Genomic DNA, 16,910 nt, shown 5'->3' with positions numbered 1-16,910 from the left:
TAAGGAGTCGGTCGAACACCGGAGTCCGGAGGCGGAACCGTGAACTCCAGAACATAACCTTGGCGAATGATATCCAACACCCACACGTCGGAACAAGACTGAACCCAGGCCTCCAGGAAGAAGCGCAGCCGCCCTCCAACCAACAACCCGGGAACCACCGCCAAAGAGTCAGGAACGCGGCTTGGTAGGCGGAGGGGACTTAGCCTTACGGTCCCGACCACGGCCAGAAGCAAACCTACCCTGGCCCCTCACAAACTGTCTACGAGAAGCAGGGCGAAAGAAAGATTTAGATTTAGAAGGGACAGGAGCTGAAGCAGATACTTTAAAAGAAGAAGAATGCTTTTTCTCCTTAAACAGCTTATGCAATTTGGTCTCCAACTCCCCCCCAAACAACATTGTACCCTGAAAAGGCAAACGCAACGCGCATGCCTTTTGCGCAGAATCAGTTTTCCAGTCCTTAAGGACAAGACTGCGACGTGCAGCCACACAAGCCCCTCCGGACAGAGCAGAAGCACGTACAACGTCAAAAGAGACATCAGACAGAAGCTCCACCTGACGCACAATCTGCTCAAGCAACCCCGAACAGTCCGTGGCATTGTCCATAGATTGATATAGGGACTTCAGGTCAGACAACAGGGACTGTGAAACATAAGTTCCATAGATGCCAGCCCGCAAGGCCAAGTGGGAACCAGAATACACCTTCCTGAGCGCCACATCTGCCTTCTTGTCAACCGGATCCTTCAGCACAGCGTCCTCAGCAAGGGAAGTGCGCCCCACCAAACTAGCCACAAAGGAGTCTATAGGTATAGAATCCGGCAGATCAGAAGCCATATCCTGCAGGGGATAAAGCCGCGCCATAAATTGCGGAATCAAAATGCGATCAGGATCAGCCCACTCGAGCTTCAACACATCCTTAATGAAGGGATGAACAGGAACATCAACAGTGGCAGCACTCTGAAACTGCCTCAACAAAGGGCTCCTAGAGGTACTGGGAGCGTCCTCGTCAGGGAACCCCATGTTCTCTTTAACATGCTTCAGGATACCGGGCATAGCGTCCTTGTCCACATATTTGCCCTTCAAATCGCCTTCTCCCAACCACGCAGACTCATCGCCACTAGAGTCAGAAGAAACAGGAGCAGGGCACTTGCGACGGGACCCAACATTACCCATCTCAGACAAAGTCTCCCTGATTAAGCGCTTAATACGCGCATCTCCACCAGCATCACGGCGACTGGACCTGGCAGGGGAGAGAGACCTGGAAGCACTAGAAGAAGAGGAAGAGGAAGACCTCTCCCTGTGATGACGTTTCCTGGAATGCTTCCCCATCGTATGCAACACACCAAAAACAGCCAAAACGCCAGAGATAACAACTGCTATGCGGTACTCACCCCTATGGCTCGTTTTAATGAATTCCCCACAGCCGGTAACCTCGAGGCGCCTGACTTCCGTCCACACGCTCAAAAACCAGAAGTCAGGCATGACGAAATCCGGCCTGGGAAGCAGCCCCAACCAATCCTGAGGAGCAGCTAGACCGCGCCCCCTAGCAAGCCCGGCAGGCCAGGAGGGGCGGCCATCGGGCCAAGATATAGCCAACGCGGTATTACACCGCCACGAGGCTGACCGAAATGAAGAGGCCCGCGCCACTCCCCCCAAGCCCGGTAGGGAGGGAGAGGCCATCCACAAAGGACCGCCGGCACCAGGTAGAACCAGCAGCCCCCAAGTAAGTCCAGACATAATGCAGGAGCACCCCCGCTCCTGCCACGTCCACACACTGTCAGGACGACAGAAAAAAGAACAGGAGGAATGCTGGGACGGTACTCCTTAAGTACTCCCAGTGGGAGGGGGAAGGGTATGTCCAGCATTCCTTCGTTCTTTTTTCTGTCAGTGAGATAGTTACATCTCACTTGTCCATGACGGTGTCGAGGACGGAGGGACCTGGGGGTAATGGCTTCTGTCAGCTGGAGACTGCCATGGGCTCACACACTGGAACTGCTACCATCCCACCCTTAAAGTGCCTCCTCTTACACTGGTAAATTATCGCAAAACGGATAAGACTGAATTTCTCCAACTGATGTGGTAGCCGCACTGCCTAACGGCATAAGAATCCAGTGTAGGTTCACAAGACGGGCATCCGCACCAGATTTTCAGGATATCAAAGTAAGGTAAATGTTCATACACTGAATGTAAACGAAGCTTACTATAGCAAAGAAGCTTTGATGAAAATCTGACCCAGCTCCTGAACCCAAGATGAATGCTCACTACCACATCCTTGGATTTCAGGGGTAATCACCTGTCATCAATTCTCAAAGTCCCCAAAGTATTTCCCAACTTTGAAAAGTTTGTCTGATCTGTTTGCATAAAACAGTAAACTATAAAGAAAGAGACAATAAAAGAACGCCCATTTGCTCCAGAAGGGCCAGCTTCAAATACAGAAGCCCAGTTCTGAGAGGCGCTCACATCAGAAATACTTCTCCTACAAAAAAGTACAGTTTGAACTTTGAAGACAAATTGTCTTTGTCAGCCCATGTATTTGGGGTGCACAGACTGCTGTGTGGCACCATTGTGTTTGATGAAGCGTTGAGTCATGCACGGCTGCCCTCAGCCCCGCCCTCACTGGGATCACGCTGCAATTTTTCACACAAGACGACTGCAACAGTAGTAAGCGCTATATGAATGCAATTAAACTACAATACAGCGCTATGCATGGGGCTGTGCACCGCAATAAACGAGTGCGGGAACAGGCCCCAGCCGGGACCCTGGCGTGCGCACCATTAATTGATGAAGAGGCTTCCTCTTCTCCCTCTCCTCCCCACCCCCACCGCAACGTGGGCTTGTGTTACTACTGTCTGGGCCTACTATATTATGTTTTACTTTACTTTTATTCCCAAATCATCAAATTATGGTCTCATCAAATTATCGCCACCACCCACGGACCACTCCTGCCTCGGATAGACTCACTCTCCTGAGGGCTGAGGCCTGGCCTGGTACCTGCAGCTTCAGAGGCAGGCGCGAGCGGGCAGCAGATAGAAGACAGGGCAGGGCAGGGCAAGGCTAGAGCTAGCCAGGCAGGGCCCAGGGCATGGGGCTAGTAATAATTTAAATTATGGCGTGGCAGAGTTGGACGGTCGTTCTCAGTCTCTGGCGCCGCGTGGCTGAGTCCTGGGGATGCCTAACCTCAAGTCCGACACGCACACTTTTAATTTGTGCTCCGCAATGCGCATGACAATGGACCAGCCCCACCCTGAAGACAGCGCAGACGCGGGGAGTGGAGGAGACAACTGCGCACCGCGCACCCACCACCATTTCCTCTTTAATTAATGAAGGGCCTTAGATTGAGGCCCAGCCGGGGCCTGCGCATGCGCAGTTGAACTTGCGCATAATTTAATTAATGAAGAGCCGCCTCCGAGGCCCGGGCGTGCATACCATTTCATTTATTAAGAGGCCGGGCGTGCGGAGCCGAGGGGGCCCCTGGAGCACGGGGCCCCCCTCAACGCGGGGGCTGTGGGGGCCTGTGTTACGCCCCTGATTGCAGGTGTTGTTGCAGGTTCTATTGCAGGTTCTATTGCAGACACAGGTTCCAGTGCTAGTGTAAGTGCAGGTCATAGTGCAGTTGTTGTTGCAGGTTCTATTGCAGGTGCAGGTTCCAGTGCTGGTGTCCATGTAGGTCCTATTGCAGGTGCAGGTTCCAGTGCAGGTCTTACTGCAGGTGTTGTTGCAGGTTCCATTGCAGGAGCAGGTCCCAGTGCTGGTGTCAGTGCAGGTCCTTTGCAGATGCTGTTGTAGGTTCCATTGCTGGTGCAGGTTCCAGGGCTGGTGTCTGCACAGGTACCATTGTAGATTCTGTAGTAGGTTCCGGTGCTGGTGTCATTGCAGGTTCCAGTGCTTGCGCCATTGTAGGTCCTATTGCAGGTGTTGTTGCAGGCTCTATTGAAGACACAGGTTCCAGTGCTATTGTAAGTGCAGGTCATAGTGCAGGTGTTGTTGTAGGTTCCATTGCAAGTGTAGGTTCCATTGCTGGTGTCATTCATGGTCCTATTGCAGGTGTTGTTACAGGTTCCAGTGCAGATGTCATTGCAGGTCCAATTACAGATGTTGTTGCAGGTTCCATTGCAGACACAAGTTTCAGTGCTGGTGCATGTTCCAGTGCTGGTGTCAGTGCAGGTCCTATTACAGGTGTTGTTGCAGGTTCCTGTGCTGGTGCAGGTTCCACTACTGGTGTCAGTGCAGGTCCTATTGAAGGTGTTGTTGCAGGTTCCATTCCAGATGCAGGTTCCACTACTGGTGTCAGTGCAGGTCCTATTGAAGGTGTTGTTGCAGGTTCTATTGCAGACACAGATTCCAGTGCTAGTGTCAGTGCAGGTCCTATTGCAGGAGTTGTTGCAAGTTCTATTACAGACACAGGTTCCAGTGCTGGTGTAAGTGTAAGTCATAGTGCAGTTGTTGTTGCAGGTTCCATTGCAGGTGCAGGTTCCAGTGCCGGTGTCCATGCACTTCTTATTAGAGGTGCAGGTTCCGGTGCTGGTGTAGTCCAGGTCTTACTGCAGGCGTTGTTGCAGGTTCCATTGCATGTGCAAGTCTCAGTGCCGGTGTCAGTGCAGATCCTTTGCTGATGCGGTTGTGGGTTCCAATTGTGATGCAGGTTCCAGTACTGGTGTCAGCACAGGTACCATTGTAGATTCTGTTGTAGGTTCCAGTGCTGGTGTCTTTGCAGGTCCCAGTGCTGGCATCAGTACAGGTCCTATTGCAGGTGTTGTTGCAGGTTCCATTGCAAATGCAGGTCCCAGTGCTGGTGTCAGTGCGGGCCCTATTACAGGTGTTGTTGCAGGTCCCATTGTAGATGCAGGTTCCAGTGCTGGTCTAGTGCAGGTATTACTGCAGATGTTGTTGTAGGTTCCATTGCATGTGCAGGTCCCAGTGTTTGTGTCAGTGCAGGTCCTTTGCAGATGCTGTTGTAGGGTCCAGTGATGGTGCAGGTTCCAGTGCTAGTGACAGCACAGGTACCATTGTAGATTCTGTTGTAGGTTCCAGGGCTGGTGTTATTGCAGGTTCCAGTGCTGGTGTCAGTACAGGTCCTATTGCAGGTGTTGGTGCAGGTTCCATTGCAGGTGCAGATTCCAGTGCTGCTGTCAGTGTGGGTCCTATTGCAGGTGTTGTTGCAGGTTCTATTGCATACGCAGGTTCCAGTGCTGGTGTCAGTGTGGGTCCTATTGCAGGTGTTGTTGCAGGTTCCATTGTAGATGCAGGTTCCATTACTGGTGTCAGTACAGGTCCTATTGCAGGTTGTATTGCAGGTGCAGATACCAGTGCTGGTGTCAGTGCAGGTCCTACTGCAGGTGTCGTTGCAGGTTCCAGTGCTGGTGTCAGTACAGGTCCTACTGCAGGTTCCATTGCAGGTGCAGGTTCCATTGCTGGTGTCAGTGCAGGTCTTATTGCAGGTGTTGTTGCAGGTTCTATTGCAGACACAGGTTCCAGTGCTAGTGTCAGTGCAGGTCCGATTGTAGGTGTTGTTGCAGGTTCCATTGTAGATGCAGGTTCCATTACTGGTGTCAGTACAGGTCCTATTGCAGGTTGTATTGCAGGTGCAGATACCAGTGCTGGTGTCAGTGCAGGTCCTACTGCAGGTGTCGTTGCAGGTTCCAGTGCTGGTGTCAGTACAGGTCCTACTGCAGGTGTTGTTGCAGGTTCCATTGCAGGTGCAGGTTCCATTGCTGGTGTCAGTGCAGGTCTTATTGCAGGTGTTGTTGCAGGTTCTATTGCAGACACAGGTTCCAGTGCTGGTGTCAGTGTGGGTCCTATTGCAGGTGTTGTTGCAGGTTCCATTGTAGATGCAGGTTCCATTACTGGTGTCAGTACAGGTCCTATTGCAGGTTGTATTGCAGGTGCAGATACCAGTGCTGGTGTCAGTGCAGGTCCTACTGCAGGTGTCGTTGCAGGTTCCAGTGCTGGTGTCAGTACAGGTCCTACTGCAGGTGTTGTTGCAGGTTCCATTGCAGGTGCAGGTTCCATTGCTGGTGTCAGTGCAGGTCTTATTGCAGGTGTTGTTGCAGGTTCTATTGCAGACACAGGTTCCAGTGCTAGTGTCAGTGCAGGTCCGATTGTAGGTGTTGTTGCAGGTTCCATTGCAAGTGCTATTACAGGTCCCATTGCCGGTTCCACAGCAGGTGCATGTTCTCATACTGGTGTCATTGCAGGTTCAATTGCAGGTCCCAGTGCTGGTGTCAGTGCGGGTCCTATTACAGGTGTTGTTGCAGGTCCCATTGTAGATGCACGTTCCAGTGCTGGTGTAGTGCAGGTCTTAATGCAGATGTTGTTGCAGGTTCCATTGCATGTGCAGGTCCCAGTGCTTGTGTCAGTGCAGGTCCTTTGCAGATGCTGTTGTAGGTTCCAGTGATGGTGCAGGTTCCAGTGCTGGTGTCAGCACAGGTACCATTGTAGATTCTGGTGTAGGTTCCAGTGCTGGTGCCATTGCAGGTTCCAGTGCTGGTGTCAGTAGAGGTCCTATTGCAGGTGTTGTTGCAGGTTCTATTGCAGGTGCAGATTCCAGTGCTGCTGTCAGTGTGGGTCCTATTGCAGGTGTTGTTGCAGGTTCTATTGCAGACGTAGCTTCCAGTGCTGGTGTCAGTGTGGGTCCTATTACAGGTGTTGTTGCAGGTCCCATTGTAGATGCACGTTCCAATGCTGGTGTAGTGCAGGTCTTACTGCAGATGTTGTTGCAGGTTCCATTGCATGTGCAGGTCCCAGTGCTTGTGTCAGTGCAGGTCCTTTGCAGATGCTGTTGTAGGTTCCAGTGATGGTGCAGGTTCCAGTGCTGGTGTCAGCACAGGTACCATTGTAGATTCTGGTGTAGGTTCCAGTGCTGGTGCCATTGCAGGTTCCAGTGCTGGTGTCAGTAGAGGTCCTATTGCAGGTGTTGTTGCAGGTTCTATTGCAGGTGCAGATTCCAGTGCTGCTGTCAGTGTGGGTCCTATTGCAGGTGTTGTTGCAGGTTCTATTGCAGACGTAGCTTCCAGTGCTGGTGTCAGTGTGGGTCCTATTGCAGGTGTTGTTGCAGGTTTCATTGTAGATGCAGGTTCCATTACTGGTGTCAGTACAGGTCCTACTGCAGGTTGTATTGCAGGTGCAGATACCAGTGCTGGTGTCAGTGCAGGTCCTACTGCAGGTGTTGTTGCAGGTTCCATTGCAGGTGCAGGTTCCAGTGCTGGTGTCAGTGCAGGTCTTATTGCAGGTGTTGTTGCAGGTTCTATTGCAGACACAGGTTCCAGTGCTAGTGTCAGTGCAGGTCCGATTGTAGGTGTTGTTGCAGGTTCCATTGCAAGTGCTATTGCAGGTCCCCTTGCCGGTACCACAGCAGGTGCAGGTTCTCGTACTGGTGTCATTGCAGGTTCAATTGCAGGTCCCAGTGCTGGTGTCAGCAGGGCCGGACTGGCCGTAGCGGGCACCTAGGGTTTCCCCGGTGGGCCGATAGGGTGGGGCCGGTTTTAGGACTCTGGGGGACTGTTTTTATTACTGGAGGCCGGCAATATTGGCCCCCTGTAACAAAATCGGCCGAAACCGGCCCTTACAAACAGCTCAGCCGCACCCCCCTCCTTCCTCCTCAGTGGGGCCGGCCGAGCGGTTTGCCAGGGCCGGTTTCGGTTCCCAGTCCGGCCCTGGGTGTCAGCACAAGTCTTTTGCAGATGCTGTTGTCGGTGCCAGTGCACGCATACAACAGTGCAGATACCAGTGTAGATTCTGTTGCAGGCTCGCTACAGTAGGCTCCAAGGCTATATTAGAAAGAACATTGGAATGCTGAGAGCTCCATTGAAGACAATAAAGTAGCTCTGGGCTAATAATGACTGGTATAAGCCCGGAGCTCCAACATTCCAATGTTTGTCTCCCTCGTTATAGGCTCTCGTCTGTGGCTCGGGCGTATAACTCACGTTCAGGGCCTTTAACAAATGGTATAACCCTCGGTTGCGTGACTTAAGGCTATATTACATCACCTCTAACTGAGAACTGAACTGTTAAATGACCAAATTCTGCCCTCCAAAGACTGAAACACTCCAAGATATGAGAATGGATGGGTGGACTTTCACCTCCTGTAACAGCCATGCCAGTGCCCACATTATTGAAAGAGACCATCCATTGTAGAGTAGACAACAAAACCCTATACACAGTACAGTGCAAGAGCTCCAGGCGGATGTGATGGTGCAAACATACATAAGTCCTCTGCCTGTGGTCTGGGGAGGGAGCGAACTGAGTGCCACTGGGAGCAATTTCAAAAGTTTTGGGTCTTGGAAAGAGGCTGTTCAGGGTTGGACTGGGATCAGAAATAGGACCAGGCACCCCAAATATAGTGCCCCACATTCATGAAACACTGGTTGATTAATGTCAGGGGACTTCCTTTTTGCAAATATGTGTGGTAAATGAAGCATTTTAAAAGCTTGCAGGGGTCTTAACATTGGCCAACGCTAGAAACTCTGCAGCTTTGTGGGTCGAGGCCAGACTGCGTTGGTCAGTTTCAAGGGAAGGGCAGTGGGGGTGAAAGGTGAATTAGATGGTCATGTGGAGCCGGTGCTCTGGCCCTGTGGACCTCCTAGTTTGGCAGAGCTACATAGAACAAAGGACTGGGTGACCCAGAGTGGTTCTGAAGAGGAGGGCTGTGGTCTGCCGCCTGTCTGGGCCTAAGGAGTTGGACTGGGCCACTGAAGGTTTTGGTCTAGGCCGGGAAGTCTTCCTCCTAGCAGGACAGGGAATGGCTGGGGCACAAGGAGATGAAAAACTGGTCTGGAGCAGCCGTCTGTTGAAGCAGGGTCTCCTATCCACCTGCGGACAGGTTAGCTCTTAGCTTTGTTCTCCTGCTGCGACCTTTGAATTAGATCAGGATTCTCCAAAGTCGGTCCTGCAGACAGATTTTTAGCATATCCCCATTTAGATAAATGTGGTTGTCTTAAAAATCTGGCATGGATCCGACCCTCCAGGATCGACTTTGAAGAATCCTGAATTCGATCCTGCTGGAGGGCAAGGTAGAATACAATTGCCTTTACCTCTCTCACCTAGCAAAAGTGGGCAAGGAAATCAGGCGGCAGGAAGGAACCCTTTCCTTACCATCCCCTTCCCTGCAGAAACTCCACCGCGATGAGAAAGGGTGGAGGTCAGAGCCTCGAAGCACAAACCCCCAAGACTGCTGTTTTCAGTGCCATCTGTGGGATTTTTGGAGCCCAAGACAATGCCTATTTTGGTTGTCCCTATTTAGAACAACTGTTGATGTTTTACCCATTTCTTACCAATTGTTAGGTAGTGTAAGCCCTCGTGCTGTCAAACAAAAGTCAATTATACCGTAACCTTTCAGATATAGGTGCACACAATAACAGCCAAAAGCTGGAGCAGTCCAGTGTCTGCCAACCAAAGAGTACCGAACCAAAGCTCAAACAAGCATTGACAAAGGCATTTCTTTTTCTGCTAGGATCTAAATATTTTGTCATGCAAAAACAAGATTTTGCATAGTGTTTAACAAGCCTGTTCCTCCCATTGTATGAAAGACACAGTAAAGGTTATTTGGAAGGTATTTAATGAACCAGTGCACATATATATATATATATATATTTATTTTTTTAAAGTTTTTTTTATATAGCGCGAACTTGACCCTGAGGTATCGGGTAACAAAGAGCTTTACACGAGCACCAGTTTCGCTACAGATGGACACATTCATTTAGCGTCCCTGCCGAGACTCGAACCCGGTTCCCCAGCTTCGAGGTCGGCAGATCTAGCCGTTAGGCTACATCCTCTCCCCGTTATTTAATGTATTATTAAAACATATTTACATAGTGCTCGAAGCTATAGCCAAATATTTGTAATCACATAGAATTTCCTCTGCGCCACTGGCCCTCTTGCCGCAATAGTGAAATTCTAAGCTCTTCTCTAAGGATTTTCCCTGTTAAAAAATAATCTTCTGCTTAATTCTCGTCCCCTGCCTTGTTCTCTCTTTCTTTCTCTGGCTAGATAGCGATCTCTAGCCCTGCTGAGTGAGGAAATAGAAAGAACAGCGAGGCAATGAGAATGTCACAGCGAGATATAAAGCAGAGGGAGACGAGAGATACAGATGAAGATGATGTAAAGATGCTACTGGCATAAGGAGACACATAAGGGGGAAAGAGAATGGCGACGTGGCCAGAAATAAAGATACGGAGAGGTAGAAAGAGGAAGAAGTAGATTGAAAAGGAGGTAGAGTGATAAGGTTTTGGAGTGAGGGAGAGAGGGAGATATGTAGAGAACTAGAGATAAGGACAATTAAATGTAAAGAGAGGAGTGGGGTACACAGACTGGTGGGGTAGGGAGAAAAGTACTAAAGGAAGAGGGTTGAGCTAGAGACAAAGAGCTCGAGAGGTACACAGGCAAAGAGATGAGGTAGAACTACAGAGAAATGAGGGTGGCAGAGAGAGGGCAGAATGAGAAGTAAGGTACAGAAAGATAGCTGAGGTACAGGGGCTATCGGTGATTCCTCAGAACACCTGTGGCTATGTCCTGCTCTGGCAGACTGGAGAGAGAGGAAGGTGGCCCAGCCATTGGTAATCAGGCAGGAAGCTTGAATGTATCTTACTGCTGGGGGGGGGGAGGGGCGGGCACGAGGAGCACAAACACCACCCAGTATTATTAGGATCCTTGTTAGAAATGCAGGTGTTGTCCCATTAAAGTGTTACCAATGTGTTTTGGAGTTCTATTGCTGTCCTATTAAAAGTCCCACTGAAGTTGTAGCCAGAGGCACCCACCCTGAAGTGCTCCAGCAAGAGGGGTCACTGAGTTGTGACACCTTTTGGCATCTGTTGTGACCTTCTGGTCAAGTAGTCTAATACAGGCAAAACTAAAACAGCCTTCTGAGGTAGGAATATGAAGCACTTTTAAATTGGGTAAAAGTGGCACATGTGTAGAAAGTGCTTGGAAATGTACTAGCTAAAGTGTTATAAGAAAGCTACAAATACACACTGCAGATAAACAGGGAAGCATATCATGTCGAGTCACAACATCAGAGCTTGCAACACAGAAAAGGAATGCACACCTTTGGCCTTTCGCCTCATTCTCTTATCCCTCATTCTTCCTCTTTTGTGCACATGCACACACAGAATTCTCTACTTCACACATTCTCGCCCACCATTCCTCTGTCTACTTCTCAATCCTCTCTTCCCCTTTTCACCATCTCTAATCTCTCGATCTCTCTTCCACTCATTCCTGGTTCTCTCTCCTTTGTAACTTTATCTCAACCCCTCCTTTCCACAAGTGTTCTCTTTTTCCTTCCAGTACTTTCTCTTTCTTATCTTTGCTATTCGTGTGTCTGTATGTCTCTTACTCTTGCTAAAGCCCTGTCTCTGTCTCTTTCCCCCTCCTATCGCTGCCTATCCCACAGCTCACCCACTCTGTCTACCTATCTCTATCCCCTCACCCTCTCCACTACTCCACCCCTCACCCCTGCAGGGAGTCCCAAGGTCTGTGGGCTTAAGGGACAGCCCTGCAGGCAGCAGGGCATGTGCAGAGAGCCTGTGGGGGCAGGGACCGGGACAGTTTAATGCCAGGCTCCTACAAGGTGGTGACAGTGTGGACTCCATGGTGGCTGCTCGGGATCCCACCCCACGCCTATCAAGTGCCACTAAGGGGGAAGCGGGGGCAGAGGAAGGACACTGCTAGCCTCAAACAGGGAGGTGAGGGGAAAGATGGCTCTTCATAGCTGGATTCCATCTGTCACGTTGGTTCAGCCCTCGGGATCGGATTGTTGTTAATTTTGGTCCACCTCTTGATCTACCCAAGCCTAGATAGCCATAATGGCACAGGTCATTAGGAGGATCAAGTGAGGAAAGGAAAGGAAGGGGACAGCAGGGAGGGAGACCTGTAAGACACAAAGAACACGATTAATACCCTACCTATCTTCCCTAACCTCTTGGTAATGCCTCCATCTATATATGCATCATAACCATCCCACAATTGCTATATACCTGTAAAAGAAATAAGAACAAGCGGCTTTATGGCGTAACTCTTCCTAGGGTGGTCATAACCGATGTTCTCGTTGGTTGGCTACATTAGTGGATAGATATAAACAAGGAAATCATAGGACAATAACACAGCGTCACCACTGGGCACAGGTTCCCCCCAATACATGCAACATAACGGTCTAGTTCTCTCCCCGCACCTACCCCAATCAATGCTCCACCTTGCTTCACAGGGAGAGCGCGTTGTCCGCTAACTTAGGAGGGATCCCTGTTAGGATGGAGTCAAGAGCACAAACAACACAACAACTAACACATACGTGTTTACACAGAGTATTTCGCCAATGGGGTTCCTTGCCTCTACTTGAGGTCAGAATCCCGACAATAGGAATTGCGCTATAATATGACGACTTGTTAAAGGAAAATAAACTGTGTAGATCTAAGATGCCTAGGACACGGCTGCCTTACTTGACAGCCTGAATTGCAAGTAGTTTATCTTCTGAGAACAGTTTTGTCGTACTGTAAAGAGCCGGAAGCCTCCGGTCAAGTTTATCAGGCAATACTCAAGGATTCAGTGGCAGCGTTACCACTGACTGCTAAGGTGACAAGGATTCGATTATTTCCTCTTCCTCCGCATGAGCACGAACTGTGCTCTCCAACGGAGGAGGGGCTGGTGAGAACAAAGGGTCTGTCTCGGTTTCGGTGCTCTGCACCCTTACCAGACCTTCGGGGAGACTGGGAGGCTCCTTCTTCACGAGGAGCGCTTCGGGACAATATCCACGGCCAAATACGACAGCTCCGGTTCTGTAACGGCTCCACAGCAAGTGCGAGGATCCGACACGGCTGCAGGAAGGAATTTCCGATGCGCGGTGTAGCGGCGCTTGCGCCTTTGTAGATGACGCTCTCGCGTGACGTCGGCTCTAGCGTAGTGCGTGATGCACTCCAGGGGCTTCTGGGCAATGTAGTTCCTGTGGGATACGTTGTAAGACTTCGTCTAGCGCGCTCGAGAACGGTTTGTAACACCAACGATGGTGCTGTTACTCACTCCCTTGGCCTCGCCCTGTTCAACCTGAACTCAGTATTGTGTGTGTGTATCACCACCCCAAGCCAGCCCCATATACTAAAGGGCAGGCTCAGCAGGGGATAGGTATGGACACTACCAGACTCCCCTAGAGTGTGCGGCGGTGACAAGCGTCTGTCTGGCCGTAGGCTAAGAGAGAAGCACTGAAGCCCCACCGAGCCGCTAGAGACGCGAACAACACAGATCACCCCAAAAAGCATTAAAAAGGAGCACCACTATTTCTTATAACTACTCAACTTTTCAAAGATAACTCCAGACTCACCGCCCACATGTTGGTCCTGTCATAAATGTAAAGCAGACTGCACACCCTTATCAGTTGTCACTATACTCATCAGATTTGGATGAAGGTTTGGGAGAAGATGAATTATGTGCATCAATCACATGCTCCTTTCTCATATGTCATTCTATTCCTAGGAGGCTTATTGGAAAGATATTTGTTAAATGTGAAAATAATTGCACTTATGTTAGCAGTTTCATTACAACAAATGACCAAAAACTGGAAAAAGTCACAGCTTGGTGGTATAGAATATGTTATAACCACAGACTTCATCGAGCTTTCGTTACACCTATCTCACTGGTATGAAAAGGGAAGCCGTAGGGTCCCCCGTTACCATTTACCAAAATCGTGGTTACTCGTAAACATTTTTCCAAGGGCCACAAACTAAGGTCTGTGGCGTGTCCGAGGACAGCATTGCCAGCGGGGTGGGAGTGGGGCTGTGCAGTTGGGGAGGAAGGGTAAAGGGGGCTTATGGGAAGCAAAGCATGTACATGGTGCGGTCAGTGAGTAATGTTCTTTTGAGGGTTTCATTCTATACTGCCCACTAAATTCAGTCCTTTGTCTATAGAAGAGCCATAGATTTTACTATACTGATTCACGCTGTATCTGAATTGCTAAGCCTCTTCCGCACCTTGGGGTAAGCCTTCTCGGCTTGCTATCACTATCTTGGGATAGTAGAGTGTAAAAAGGAAGTCACTTGATTACTGAATTGCAATGAAATAGGATTCCACAAATTGAATCCAGAAAACTTGAGATCAGTCCTGGCTTCCCCACTTGACCAAATTGTGAGTGTGATCCTGGACAACTGTTTTATTTCACTTTTCTGTCTTTTCCTTCATGATCACATATAAGAGCATCTTGGAATACAAAAGATCAGGATACGCACTTTACCAAACCTTTTCTTGTATTTGAGTTAATCAACTCTAATATTGTCCAGGTATAATAACAATCCAAGCCACCCAGATGGATCCACGTGACTCTCTCTCGCTCTTAATTCACTATTGTCGCTGTTGTGAGAGTGCGAGAAGGCACGAATTCTTCTATGCTGATTTTTGAAAACCACCACTTTAAACAAAATACTTCTCAATATTGATATAATCTGATGTACTAAGATGACACACTTCTGCATGTTAAGAAAATGCACTTTTTTAACATTTTGAAGAGACTTTATCATATGTTTCCAAGTATGTTGCAAGTTGTCTTAAAAATGAATGTGTTCCTAAAGTTAAGTGGTGCAGGGCACCTTATTTGCTTCTTTTCTTCAGTCAATGTGTAAATAAACGCATGCCCGTTCTTTTAACTTCTTTCTGCATGTTAGTTCTCTCTCAAGTAAACAGTAGCCTAGTGCCCCTGCTAAAAGGGGGCCACATGTGAAGGTCAGGAGGGCCGCAAGTGGTCCCCGTGCTGTACTTGGAGTACCACTGATCTAAATAATGCTGCTATTTCGTATGCTTTACATCAACCTTTGATTGAAAAGGTGCCTGAACCCCCTTGAAAATCCTTCTTTATTAATTCTATTTCACACAAAACTTATAATTCTAGCACATTTATCTACAGTCTGTATTTATAGCCTTTATAAGATGGTGAGTCTAATTGGCTGTTGTTTTTCTATACCATACTATAGGTTTTACTAAATTATCAGAATTATGAATATATAATGTTTCATGTTTATTATTAACTATGCTTAACTTCTCATTTAATTTTCAAAGGCTTCTAACCTTTAATTATTAATTCCCCACTAGTCTGCCCCTTTTCTCTTTCTTTTTCTTCTCTTTCCTTTTTACTTTATTTTTCTAATTTCCTTATCGATCATACACGGATTTTTGTATATATTCCTTTTGTTAATGTTCTAAATCATTCATAGGTCTACATGTATTATTTCAGATATGATGTTCTGTTGCAAACGATTTTCTAATTTAAAGCAGCATTCTGTTTTTTATTACAGAACGTTTATTAGCTTATATTTTATATAACTATGGTCAAACTTAAAGAAACGGGCACCACTTAACCGAGCAAATCAGTTAACATCTTGGCCTCAGACCCTGGCCCAATACCCGAATGCCCGGTTTATTGGTGGTAAAGAGATACAGTTTCTGGACTGATGTCCCCAGCATGAATCTATAAATGCTAACAGAACTGATCCAGGCAGGTGGCATCCGACTTTTAAAAACAAAGGGGCATCTCGGGCTATAAATTCCTCGGACCGGATATTCTCGCCTCAGTGCCTATTCTAATCATGGGTCCCACGCTGCAACTCTGGGCAATAGCTTGCTTAATCTCCACAACGGCCCCAACAGCGCTGGGATGCCTGGCTTCACCATGGGGGTGCCCAGGAGTGGACACTTCACACGGAAAACCAGGAAGGGTTTATTCAGCGGTATGAGTACAGCGCTGAGATACCCCTAGGGGTGATTCGGCGCTATATAAGTACATATACATTTACATTATCAAGACAGGCGATAAAATTATCGCCGCTTTAGCGGCAGAAAACTGCAGCTAAAACGGCGATAATGGGCTTGATAATATGCTCTATGGAATTCCAATTGAAGCCCATGTTAGATGTCCTAACATAGCGTGGGCTGCAGAATGTTATAGTTGGAAATGAAGTTTCTGGTAACCTGCTTCCCTGCTGGTCGTATTTGAAGGAGCCTGAATAAAGGAGTAACCTTACAGAAGTGTCTGAGCGTCCTTTCAGAGGGGCTCACATGCACAGTTTGTTTGTTGAAAGAAGTAAATGGTACGTAGTTGAACAAGCTATCCCTCAGCCCCACAAGAGAAAGGAGGCAGAGAGCTACAGAGAAGAGATAAGGAGAATGAGGAGGGGCCCCTCTCCTTCCACTCCTCTCCATCAGTCATTTGAACGAGGAAAGGACTGCAGCTCCCCCTGGACTAAAATTAAACTGAAATGATAAACGCTGATCCTGTGAGAGTAGAGCGCGGATGAAAGGCTGCTGCTCACAGTCACTCAAGCCGATCCCTGTATTTTAAGGACAAGGTTTGATGGACAGGCTTGTGACAGCCTCGCCATGTTATTATTATCACCAGCCCAAGGGATGAGGTATGTAAGAAGTACCACCAATTAAACCATGGTGCAAATTAAGCTTTGGATCTTTTAATTCCTATTTTTTCCTTCTCTTATTTATGCTGTGATATGTTTTTGTTTTCCAGCAAAACTCAGGCAGGACATTTCCGGGATTAAAGTCACGACACAGCCACCTAGGGACTACTGTCTCAGCAGAAACACTCTTCCTGTGTAGGTTTTCCTTCTAAATACTACTCCACATTTCAACAACATTTGAGTTCTAATCCAGTTAAATCAGTTGAGGGGGTCCAAAACTACAAAGCCCAGAATTAATTATTTTACTAACCATATATGACCTGGACTTGATCATCTTGCCCATAATTGATTGGAGTTGTCTAGTAACATTAGCACAATGCTTCGATTGCACTTTACCAGCTCCTGTTCCTTCCATCTAATGCTCTCTGGCACATCTTCAAATGTCTGCACTTGCTTCTCTTCACATTGCCTTATCATCCTCTCACTTTAATCCATTACATGATGGGGCAGCCAAGCCACTCAGACAGCACTGGTCTGCTA

The sequence above is a fragment of the Triturus cristatus genome, chromosome 6 (genome assembly GCF_964204655.1).
Source record: "Triturus cristatus chromosome 6, aTriCri1.1, whole genome shotgun sequence".
NCBI lineage: Eukaryota > Metazoa > Chordata > Amphibia > Caudata > Salamandridae > Triturus > Triturus cristatus.
This window is presented reverse-complemented; position numbering follows the sequence as displayed.